Source organism: Medicago sativa, chromosome 8 (assembly GCF_051527215.1).
Source record: "Medicago sativa cultivar Bolivia chromosome 8, Bolivia_mono, whole genome shotgun sequence".
Taxonomy (NCBI): Eukaryota; Viridiplantae; Streptophyta; class Magnoliopsida; order Fabales; family Fabaceae; genus Medicago; species Medicago sativa.
Genome location: NC_140756.1, coordinates 20,382,599 through 20,393,919, shown reverse-complemented (window position 1 = coordinate 20,393,919; position 11,321 = coordinate 20,382,599). Strand labels below are relative to the sequence as shown.

At 32.9% G+C, this 11,321-nt stretch overlaps 1 pseudogene; it reads left to right on the top strand.

Moving 5' to 3' along the window:
- The first annotated feature begins 248 nt into the window (after positions 1–248).
- LOC146897683 (UDP-glycosyltransferase 91B1-like) lies at positions 249–11,308 on the top strand (annotated as a pseudogene).
- The last annotated feature ends 13 nt before the right edge of the window (positions 11,309–11,321 follow it).

Genomic DNA, 11,321 nt, shown 5'->3' with positions numbered 1-11,321 from the left:
GAAGAGGAGGAGATGGATGGTGTGAGAAATGGTGGGGTTTGGAAGGGTATTTATAGGGAGGGGTGGGTGAAAAATGGTTGGGAAGCCATAAATGCAGTCAAAAAACGTGGTAAAACACGTTTTTTTTACTTGACCACTGTCAAAAACTTGTGGGGCAGACCACCGGCCATGACACTGATGCGTTCCGGAATATACAATCCGGAATGTACCTTTGGTTTCCTGAATATACTTTCCGGATTAATGCGATAATGGTGAACGAGGGGAAAGTTGGCACTTCCTGTAGGGCTAAGGACATTCCGGAATGTAAAATCCGGAACGCTTCAGCATTGGATTCTTTTGAAAGAGAATAATTAATTTGGGTTTGGACGGTTACAACCACTAACACGTTTTCATTGACTGTATTAATGACCTAGGACTTGTTTAAGGCTATAAATAGGCTTCCATCTTCAACAAATACCTCTATTCTTCACTTCACCTCTTTTCTTCAATTTTCTTCAAACTTTTTTAGTTTTTTAGGGGTGTCGGTGGTGTCATGGTCATTGTTGACCGTTAATATGAACCCTGCAATAGCATTTCAGCTTGTGTGTGGTTCATATAACGGTCAACAGAGACTCTTGACATCAAAGAAAGACACAAAAAAGCGCACAACATCTGATCCAGATTTTATGTTCCGAAAGTAACTAACAATCTGGTTCGGAAAACAAAATCCAGACCAGGGGTATTTTTGGAATTTTTGCAGGGCGCGCGAGAAGGCAGTAGGGTGGGAAAAGTAATACTCAAATTATTTGTATTTGTATTTCAATGGGCTTTCTAAATTATCAAATACTATCTCCCATATACCCCCTTAAGTCACACATCATACTCCTAAGTAGTATATGGAATTATCGTTTTATCCTTTTAAAAATATTTATACTTATTTAATTATGTCCTAGAAAATTTACATTTGGATTTTTCATAAAAAATTTGATCCCCTTAAAAAAAAATTGAAAAATCAAAATTTGAGTTTAAAAAAAAATCAATATATCTTCTTTTTTTCTTTTAGAATTTGTGAGGGAATGGAGACTAAGTTTAGGACAATAAGAGATATTTCTACTAAATTGCTCATCATAGGATTGTATTGTTTCCACACCTATCTATTGTACTACCGTAATTTTTGTTGAGTTGAGTTGCAATATATCACCCAACAAATTTCAGAGTGTTGTGTTTTTGATTATTTATTTTTATTTTTTGTCATTTAATTTGTGTACCGTTAGATGATCATATGGCTAAGGATTGAGGAAGGAGAGAGAAGGATACAACTTTGAAGGAGAGGATCCGGTTCCCATTTTCAATTTAATATACAAAATAATATATCTCTCTCATTTTCTTCTTGTCTTTCTCATGAGATTTATAATTGTGTTAACCTGTAAGCAATTGATCAATAATAAGGAAAATCTGAAAGACACTATAAAGAAAACAAATGTGATACAACAATCCCCGAACAAGGATACAAAGGAAAAAAATGCAATTTAATAAAAAAAAATGAACGATTAATTTCCAACTTCAAATTAAATTGGTCAACCGTGTCCAGATGTTAAAAATATGAATTCAGTCCTCAAAACAAGTAGATCATGAACAAGCATTCTAAACCTCGATAAGATTATGATATTGTTGATGGAGAAAGACTTTAGTCGAGGTTCGACTGAATATCCTTAAATTTGATTTCCTTTGCTTTAAAAATTTGACAGTGAGGGAGGAACTATGTCTCTTATTTGTGTGTTTCTTAACTTCTCTAGTAGAGCATTAGGTATGGTCGTTTTGGTTATGTGAAATAAGTTTGTTTGATATATTTGATGTGTTAATTACGATGTATGAAATGAGTATTTATAGTAAAACTATTGCATATTAGCCAAATGACATGACTACAATGTTAAACCTTAGCAAAGAGGTTTGCATGCATAAGTTTAATCGCCTATATGTCGAGATTGGCTAACATGATAATTATTTTCAGGTGCAAACAAATGTACTCTTGCGTTGTATTATCTATTGGTCCTTGAGAAATAAGATGATGCGACGTAAGTATCGGAGTCGCGCGTGAACAATGTCATCATTGCACTGTAAATCAGGAAACTACCAATTATAACTTTTTATCCGGCTTGCGATATGTCAGATTTTAATTAACTCTTGCCAATTCACTTACCCCAACAATAACCTTGACTTTCTTAACGAATTGAGCGATATATCTTCTAATCATTAGGTCACTGTTTCATTTAAATAACTCCAGTCGAGATATCTTCTTTCATTCTGTTTGTTTCTCCCTCTATTCCGATAGGTATCATCATTTTGCCAACTTTTTAGCGGATATTCAAGAATTTTTTACGAAAGATTGGAACATTAGTTTCCATCATATTCTTCGCGAAGGAAATCAATGTGTGAATTTTTTAGCAAAACTTGAAGTAAATGGCGCGGAACCTTTGGTAGTTGTTCATGTACCTCTCTTGTATTTCCACCGCTATGTTTTCAGATGCTTTGGGAGTGTCTTTTTTGAGAGACTTGCTTTCCTTTTTTCGTGTTCGTTTTTTCCTTTACGTAGCCAAAAAAAAAAGTATATAAAAGGTAATACTTATTCTTGAAAGATATAAAAGGTAATATTTAGAAAGTGAGAATCCATGAAACCGCCATAGAAAATCAAAGGCTTGATGTTGTTGTGTTGAATTGAGAATTTTTCCTTTATAAGCCAGAAACTTATTCTTAGATAATTTTGTGAATGTTCATGTACTTGTTGATAATTTATGGTTGAAGCAAGTTGCTATACTGTAATCTGGGAAAATCTTAACATTTCATGCGATTAGTATATATGGTACCATGATCTTAACAAACAAAGTTTGTATATTAAACGTTTTGAAACACATTTGCTACACGCAAACACTGCTTATGAATTTTAGAATATTTGTGTGTATGGTATCCTCTATAGGAAGAGGACTCTAGTTCGTCTTTATCCCTTTTGAAGTATAGTTCTTTTTCATTTATTTTCAATCAACAACTTTAGATATAATTAAACTTCGACTTTAATAAATATGTACTATCGATAGTTTATATCATCTAATTATATTTCACAAAGTGACACTATTATATATATTTAGATAGTAGTGAAAAACTTGTTTATATTATCGGTTGACATCCATCAAAGTCTTACTCTTCATACATATGTCACAACTTTTTAATTAATAAAAAAAATAATATACAATTTACACTAGTTGTGATTTTAGTGCATGTTTTGACACAGTGTGAGGCTTTTGCAACTCTCATCACCCGACTTTACTAGGAATGGGGTGCATTTAAGGTGGCATAGTTGAAATAAAAATTCCAGCTCTTCTTCGTTCTTCTAAGAACACAATCAAGTCATCATAGTTATCTTTGAATTATTCAAGCTAAGTTAGCTTTGCTCACGGTCTCATAACAATGCATGCAACTTCATTTTTTTTTTAATAACGCCGATGTTTGGCAACTTCGATTCACTCAACAATCTCTTCAATAAGCATTTATAAAAAAAAAAATAGAAGCAAATCACGGTCAATTGTTTAAACAAACATTAATTAAACTTTTATGAATAAAAAAAATCAATTTCATGTCAAATGAGAATTGGTGGAGTTAGAAAAAATTTAAACAACTGTTGGAACATATAATTTTTCTTTGGTGATTTAACATGCTTATAAGTTATCATGGAACAGTTGTAAACAAAAAAAAACTATCATGGAACGTATACAAATTAAATATTAATTGCAAATGTCCTTAAAAAAAATTAATAGCAAATGTGGTTAAAACATTTTTTTTAAGGAAAAAAAGTTTTAAACATCAATAAAAAAAAGTTAGATATCAACAAAAAGAAATCATTTACATGTAAGATCATTTATGTGTAAATGGGTGAGGAGGATATTTGATTTCATAAAAACATGGGATGAGGAGCATATTTGTTAATACTATTAAACATTAGTTCTTGTAATCATTGAAAAAGCAAACAAAATAAAAACAACTTGTTTGACGGTCACGTGGAGGTAAAAATCAAACTTTTTTTATGGTGGAAAAATCTTTCATTGTCCCATGCTAAATGCATCCTTAGGAATGTAACTTTTCCTCGACTGAGAGGTTTCCTCGCATAAAATTTAATCGCCTATCTATCGTGATCGGCTGACAATATAATTACTTTTAGGGGTAAGCAAATGTCCTCATGCGTTGTGTTATTTGTTGATCCTTGAGAAATGAAATGATGTCACGTAAGTATCAGAGCCGCACATGAACAATGTCATTATTGCACCGTAAAATAGGAAACTAGCAGTTATAACCAGTTATACGGCTTTCATCATTTTGCCAAACCTTTTTTTTTTGCCAACCTTTTAGTGGATATTCATGAGTTGTTGGCGAAAGACTGGAACATTACCTTGCATCGTATTCCTTACGAAGGGAATCAATGTGCAAATATTTTAGCAAAACTTGGAGCAAATGGGAGAAACCTTTGGTCATTGTTCATGAACCTCTCTATTGTCTTTCCACAGTTATACTTACGGATGCTTTCAGAGTGTCTTTTTGAGGGACTGGTTTTCTTTTCTCGTGTTCCTTTTTTTCCACTTTCATATAAAAAAGGAATTTGGTGACTCTAGTCATTTGAAGCTTGGTGAAAAAATAAGTAAAGTCTGAACAAAAATCGTTACAACTACGGTTTGAACTTATATTCTTTCGAATAATTCGTCTTTAATTGAAACTCATTAACCACTTTAGTTTAACAATTTCAGAATTTGATCTATTGTTTGATAAATCAGCCTTAATTCTGTCATTAAAATGAAATTTAAATAGAAGCAATTATTTATCACTTTTGAAGTATAATTCCTTTTCATTCAAGTCATCATAGTTAGCTTTGAATTATTCAAGCTAAGTTAGCTTTGTTCACGGTCTCATAACAATACATGCAACTTCATTTTCGTATACATATAATTTTTCTTTGGTGAATTAACATGCTTATAAGTTATCATGGAACATTTGTAAACAAAAAAAAAAAACTATCATGGAACGTATAAAAATTAAATATTAATTGCAAATGTCCTTAAAAAAAATTAACAGCAAATGTGGTTAAAACTTTTTTTTTAAGGAAAAAAAGTTTCAAACATCAATAAAAAAAAAGTTAGATATTTATCAACAAAAAGAAATCATTTACATGTAAAATCATTTAGGGAGCCCCTAATATAGACCCCAAATTAAAAGGACTATGGGTGAACCTCAACAGTCTGTCATCTTTTTTTGGGAAAATAAAATTACTCAAAAAACCTTTCATCTTTTCAAACATTCAAAAATCAAATACAACCCATCTCTCAATTCCTCCATCTTCCACTGCCATGACCCATTCCTTATCCCTGAGAAATTAAAAGTTACATCGGAAACTCTCTTCCTCTTTGTTGTAAGGATTCAAACTCTTCACTTCCACTTTGTCTCTACTCCTAAGGAATCAAGAACAGAACTCGTTCTTTTTGGTGCATTAACAAAACTTTATTGGAGTCTATTGGATTAGGAACCGTTTTAGGAACAAATAGCTCCACTTTTGTTTCAACAACAACGACATTTCTCTTTCCAATGCCACTCCTTTTGTTCAACAATTTTGATTTCGATCCAGTTTCCATGTACAACATTTTTGAACAAAGAAGCTCTCATGAAACCAACCCGATATTGTGAGAAGAATAAAAAATTGATTTTCTTTGTGTGGCTGTTCAGGCTCATCTCTAATGGTTTTTCAAGCTTCAATTTTTCAACACTAGATCTTAATTAAGAAAATTTATAATGGTTGTCTTTCTCATGTTTTTTTTTTATCGAAGATTAGTAAATCACATCCTGAATAATGGATTAAGATTTACAACTTTAACAAATAAAGATCGAATACTTTGATATTTTCCATCAATAAATTTTCTAGAGAAGAAAGGAGTTTTTCCCAGAAAAAACAATAAATGTGACTGGCTGGTGTAGGTCATTTGTTGAGGTTCATCCATGGTCCCTTTAATTTGGGGTCCATGTTAGGGGCTCCCAATCATTTATGTGTAAATGGGTGAGAAGGATATTTGATTTCATAAAAACATGGGGTGAGGAGCAAATTTGTTAATACTATTAAACATTAGTTCTTGTAATCATTGAAAAAGCAAACAAAATAAAAACAACTTGTTTGACTGTCACGTGGAGGTAAAAAGCAAACTTTTTTTATGGTGGAAAAATCTTTCATTGTCCCATACTAAATGCATCCTTAGGAATGGCCTAACTTTTCCTCGACTGAGAGCTTTCCTCGCATAAAATTAAATCGACTATCTATCGTGATCAGCTAACAAGATAATTACTTTTAGGGGTAAACAAATGTCCTCATGTGTTGTTATCTGTTAATCCTTGAGAAATGAAACGATGTGACGTAAGTATCAGAGCCGCACATGAACAATGTCAATATTGCACCGTAAAATAGGAAACTAGCATTTATAACCAGCTATCCGACTTTCATCATTTTGCCAACCTTTTAGTGGATATTCATGAGTTGTTGGTGAAAGACTGGAACATTACCTTCCATCATATTCCTTGCGAAGGGAATCAATGTGCAAATATTTTAGCAAAAGTTGGAGCAAATGGGAGAAACATTTGCTCATTGTTCATGAACCTCTTTATTGTCTTTCCACAGTTATGCTTACGGATGCTTTCAGAGTGACTTTTTGAGGGACTAATTTTCTTTTCTCGTGTACCTTTTTTTTCCACTTTCATATAAAAAAGGAATTTGGTGACTCTAGTCATTTGAAGCTTGGTGAAGAAATTAGTAAATTCTGAACAAAACTCGTTACAACCACGGTTTGAACTTGTATTCTTTCGAATAATTCGTCTTTAATTGAAACTCATTAACCACTTTAGTTTAACAATTTCAGAATTTTGATATATTGTTTGATAAATCAGCCTTAATTCTGTAGTTAAAATGAAATTTAAATAGAAGCAATTATTTATCACTTTTGAAGTATAATTCCTTTTCATTTATTTTTAATCAACAACTTTTGATATAATTAAACTGAGTTTAATAAATAGGTACTATCTTTTTTTGGGACACAAATAAATATGTACTGTCACTATCACTAGAGTAAAATGTTACATTATCATCTAATTATATCTCACACAAAGTGTTGTGAAAGTGCCTCAAAATTGAAGAAATTGGAATTCTGGAAGATGAAAATCGGTGGCCGATTTTCAGGGCACGGTGGCCGATTTCCGATGTTTGGAACATATAATTTTTCTTTGGTGAATTAACATGCTTATAAGTTATCATGGAACATTTGTAAACAAAAAAAAAACTATCATGGAACGTATAAAAATATAGACCCCAAATTAAAAGGACCATGGGTGAACCTCAACAAATGACCTACAACAGTCTGTCATCTTTTTTTGGGAAAATAAAATTATTCAAAAAAACCTTTCATCTTTTCAAACACTCAAAAATCAAATACAACCCATCTCTCAATTCCTCCATCTTCCACTGTCATGACCCATTCCTTATCCCTGTGAAATTAAAAGTTACATCGGAAACTCTCTTCCTCTTTGTTGTAAGGATTCAAACTCTTCACTTCCACTTTGTCTCTACTCCTGAGGAATCAAGAACAGAACTCGTTCTTTTTGGTGCATTATCAAAACTTTATTAGAGTCTATTGGATTAGGAACCGTTTTAGGAACAAAAAGCTCCATTTTTGTTTCAACAACATCGACATTTCTCTTTCCAATGCCACTCCTTTTGTTCAACAATTTTGATTTCGATCCAGTTTCCATGGACAACATTTTTGAACATAGAGGCTCTCATGAAACCAACCCGATATTGTGAGAAGAATAAAAATTTGATTTTCTTTGTGTGGCTGTTCAGGCTCATCTCTAATGGTTTTTCAAGCTTCAATTTTTCAACACTAGATCTTAATTAAGAAAATTTATAATGGTTGTCTTTCTCATGTTTTTTTTAATCAAAGATTAGTAAATCACATCCTGAATAATGGATTAAGATTTACAACTTTAACAAAAAAAGATCGAATACTTTGATATTTTCCATCAATAACTTTTCTATAGAAAAAGGGAGTTTTCCCCAGAAAAAACAATAACTGTGACTGGCTGGTGTAGGTCATTTGTTGAGGTTCATCCATGGTCCCTTTAATTTGGGGTCCATGTTAGGGGCTCCCAATCATTTATGTGTAAATGGGTGAGAAGGATATTTGATTTCATAAAAACATGGGATGAGGAGCAAATTTGTTAATACTATTAAACATTAGTTCTTGTAATCATTGAAAAAGCAAACAAAATAAAAACAACTTGTTTGACTGTCACGTGGAGGTAAAAAGCAAACTTTTTTACGGTGGAAAAATCTTTCATTGTCCCATACTAAATGCATCCTTAGGAATGGCCTAACTTTTCCTCGACTGAGAGGTTTCCTCACATAAAATTTAATCGACTATCTATCGTGATCAGCTGACAAGATAATTACTTTTAGGGGTAAACAAATGTCCTCATGTGTTGTGTTATCTGTTAATCCTTGAGAAATGAAATGATGTGACGTAAGTATCAGAGCCGCACATGAACAATGTCACTATTTCACTGTCAAATAGAAAACTAGCAGTTATAACCCGTTATCCGGCTTTCATCATTTTGCCAACCTTTTAGTGGATATTCATGAGTTGTTGGCGAAAGAATGGAACATTACCTTGCATCATATTCCTTGTGAAGGGAATCAATGTGCAAATATTTTAGCAAAACTTGGAGCAAATGGGAGAAACCTTTGGTCATTGTTCATGAACCTGTCTATTGTCTTTCCACAGTTATGCTTACGGATGCTTTCAGAGTTTCTTTTTGAGGTACTAATTTTCTTTTCTCGTGTACCTTTTTTTTCCACTTTCATATAAAAAAGGAATTTGGTGACTCTAGTCATTTGAAGCTTGGTGAAGAAATAAGTAAAGTCTGAACAAAAGTCGTTACAACCACGGTTTGAACTTCTATTCTTTCGAATAATTCGTCTTTAATTGAAACTCATTAACCACTTTAGTTTAACAATTTCAAAATTTGATTTATTGTTTGATAAATCAGCCTTAATTCTGTCGTTAAAATGAAATTTAAATAGAAGCAATTATTTATCACTTTTGAAGTATAATTCCTTTTCATTTATTTTTAATCAACAACTTTTGATATAATTAAACTGAGTTTAATAAATAGGTACTATCTTTTTTTTGACACAAATAAATATGTACTATCACTATCACTAGTGTAAAATGTTACATTATCATCTAATTATATATCACACAAATTATTGTGAAAGTGCCTCAAAATTGAAGAAATTGGAATTCTGGAAACCGATTTTCAGGGTACGGTGGCCGATTTTGACCTGTTTTATTTGAGCTTCTGGTTCGACATTTATCGGTGGCCGATTTGGTGAGCACGATTGCCGATTTTGACAGCAGGAAATAAAACAGAAACGTATTTTTGGGCCTAGATTTGTTCCAGTTTTATTGAGGATTCTTTTACTATAAATATAGACTTTGTATCAGAGTAAACCTTTAGATAGAGGGGGCTGAAACAAGGGTTTAGAAAGGCATCAACAAAACTAGGGTTTGTATAGAGTTTGTCTCTTGGCAACAAACACTAGGGTTTGAGGGTTGATTCACCTTGGGAAACACTATTAGGATTGAGTCTCTTGGTCACGGGAAGAGATTGAGGCTTTGGGTAGAATTAGGCGGGAGACTTATTCTTGTAACCCATTGATATCTCTTTTGTAAAGTTACTCATGATTATAGTGAAACGGAGGGCTGCTCTCTCCCCCAGACTAGGTCAATTTGGACCGAACTGGGTCAACAAATTCTTTTGTGTTCTCTCTTCTTTTCTCTCTCGTTGTTTTCTACTTTTGTTTGTGATTATAACTTCGATAAACTTTGTTTTGGTTGCCTGATTATCACTTGCTCCACACATCAAGTTTATTATTGGTGTGTTTCTCATCGAATTCACAACACAAAGTGACACTATGATGAGATATGATTAGATGGTAGGGAAAAACTTTTAAGATTTAGTAGAAATTCCATTACAATCATTAAACAAACATCTCTTGCCAGAAGGTACTGAAGCAATTATGGAGATTCCATTTGATAAGATTCAATACTTAGAACAAGCATATATAAACTCGAAAATCCAGTGAAACAATTAGTATCCAATAGGTTACCTAATTGGATAATACGTGATTAATCCTCATTGGATAGTAGATATTGCAGAAGAGTTTCATGTAAAGTTAATATAATATTCTGTTGTCTCGGCCGCAGCATTAGTATTCCTTGGACCACCAAGTAATACAATGAAAGCTTGCTACTTGCCAGAGAGTTTAACATCGACCCCAAATGGGTGACGTTTTCATCATCTGTTGCTTATACCAGAAATGAGGCAGTTGCATTTTCTAAGAGTGTCCATCAAAACAATGCTTCCGAGGTTAGTGGTATTGACATGCTTATCAAGGTAATTGATGTTGTTAAAGCTGTAATATGCTGCAGTTGCTATGAGATTGAAGATGAATATCTGAATCTATACAAGAAAATAATTGGGAAGCATGTGATTCCTATAGGTTTGTTGACTGTAGAGATGTCACAGAGGAATTTTTGATGGATCGTGATCAATAATAGGATCAAGATCAGAGACTACGGTTTCGAGTGGCTTGATAAGCAAGCAGCAAAATCGATTGTTTTTGTAGGGTTTGGGAGTGAATGCAAATTGAGCAAGGAACAAGTTTTTGAAATAGCTTAATGATGAAGATTTTCTACCTATTGGTTTCAATGAAAGGAGAAGTGATAGAGGACTTGTTTACATGGGATGGATACCACAAGAGATATTAACACATTCATCTATTGGTGGATCATTGTTTCATTCTGCAGGATGGGGTTCAGCAATTGAAACATTGCAATTTGGAAACAACCTTGTTTTGTTACCATTCATTGTTGATCAGCTTCTTAATGCCAAGGCTTTTGGTGGAAAAGCGTTTGGCTAATGAAGTTAAAAGAAATGAAGATGGAAAATTCGCTAGAAGTGAAATCACTAAACACTTCACTTCAACAACAAGCAATGGTGTTGGAGAGAAGCTGCTGCAATTGTTGGAAACTTGAAGATGCATCAGGATCATTACATAGCCATATTTGTCCAGTTTCTCAAAGATGGAATCAGGAAACAGATATGAAGAGGTTTACTTGAATCACTTATTCTTTATTTTTATTTTTCTTGAAGGATTATTCTTTATATTTTTTGTTGCTTAATTTGATTTGTAGGCTTGATTGACT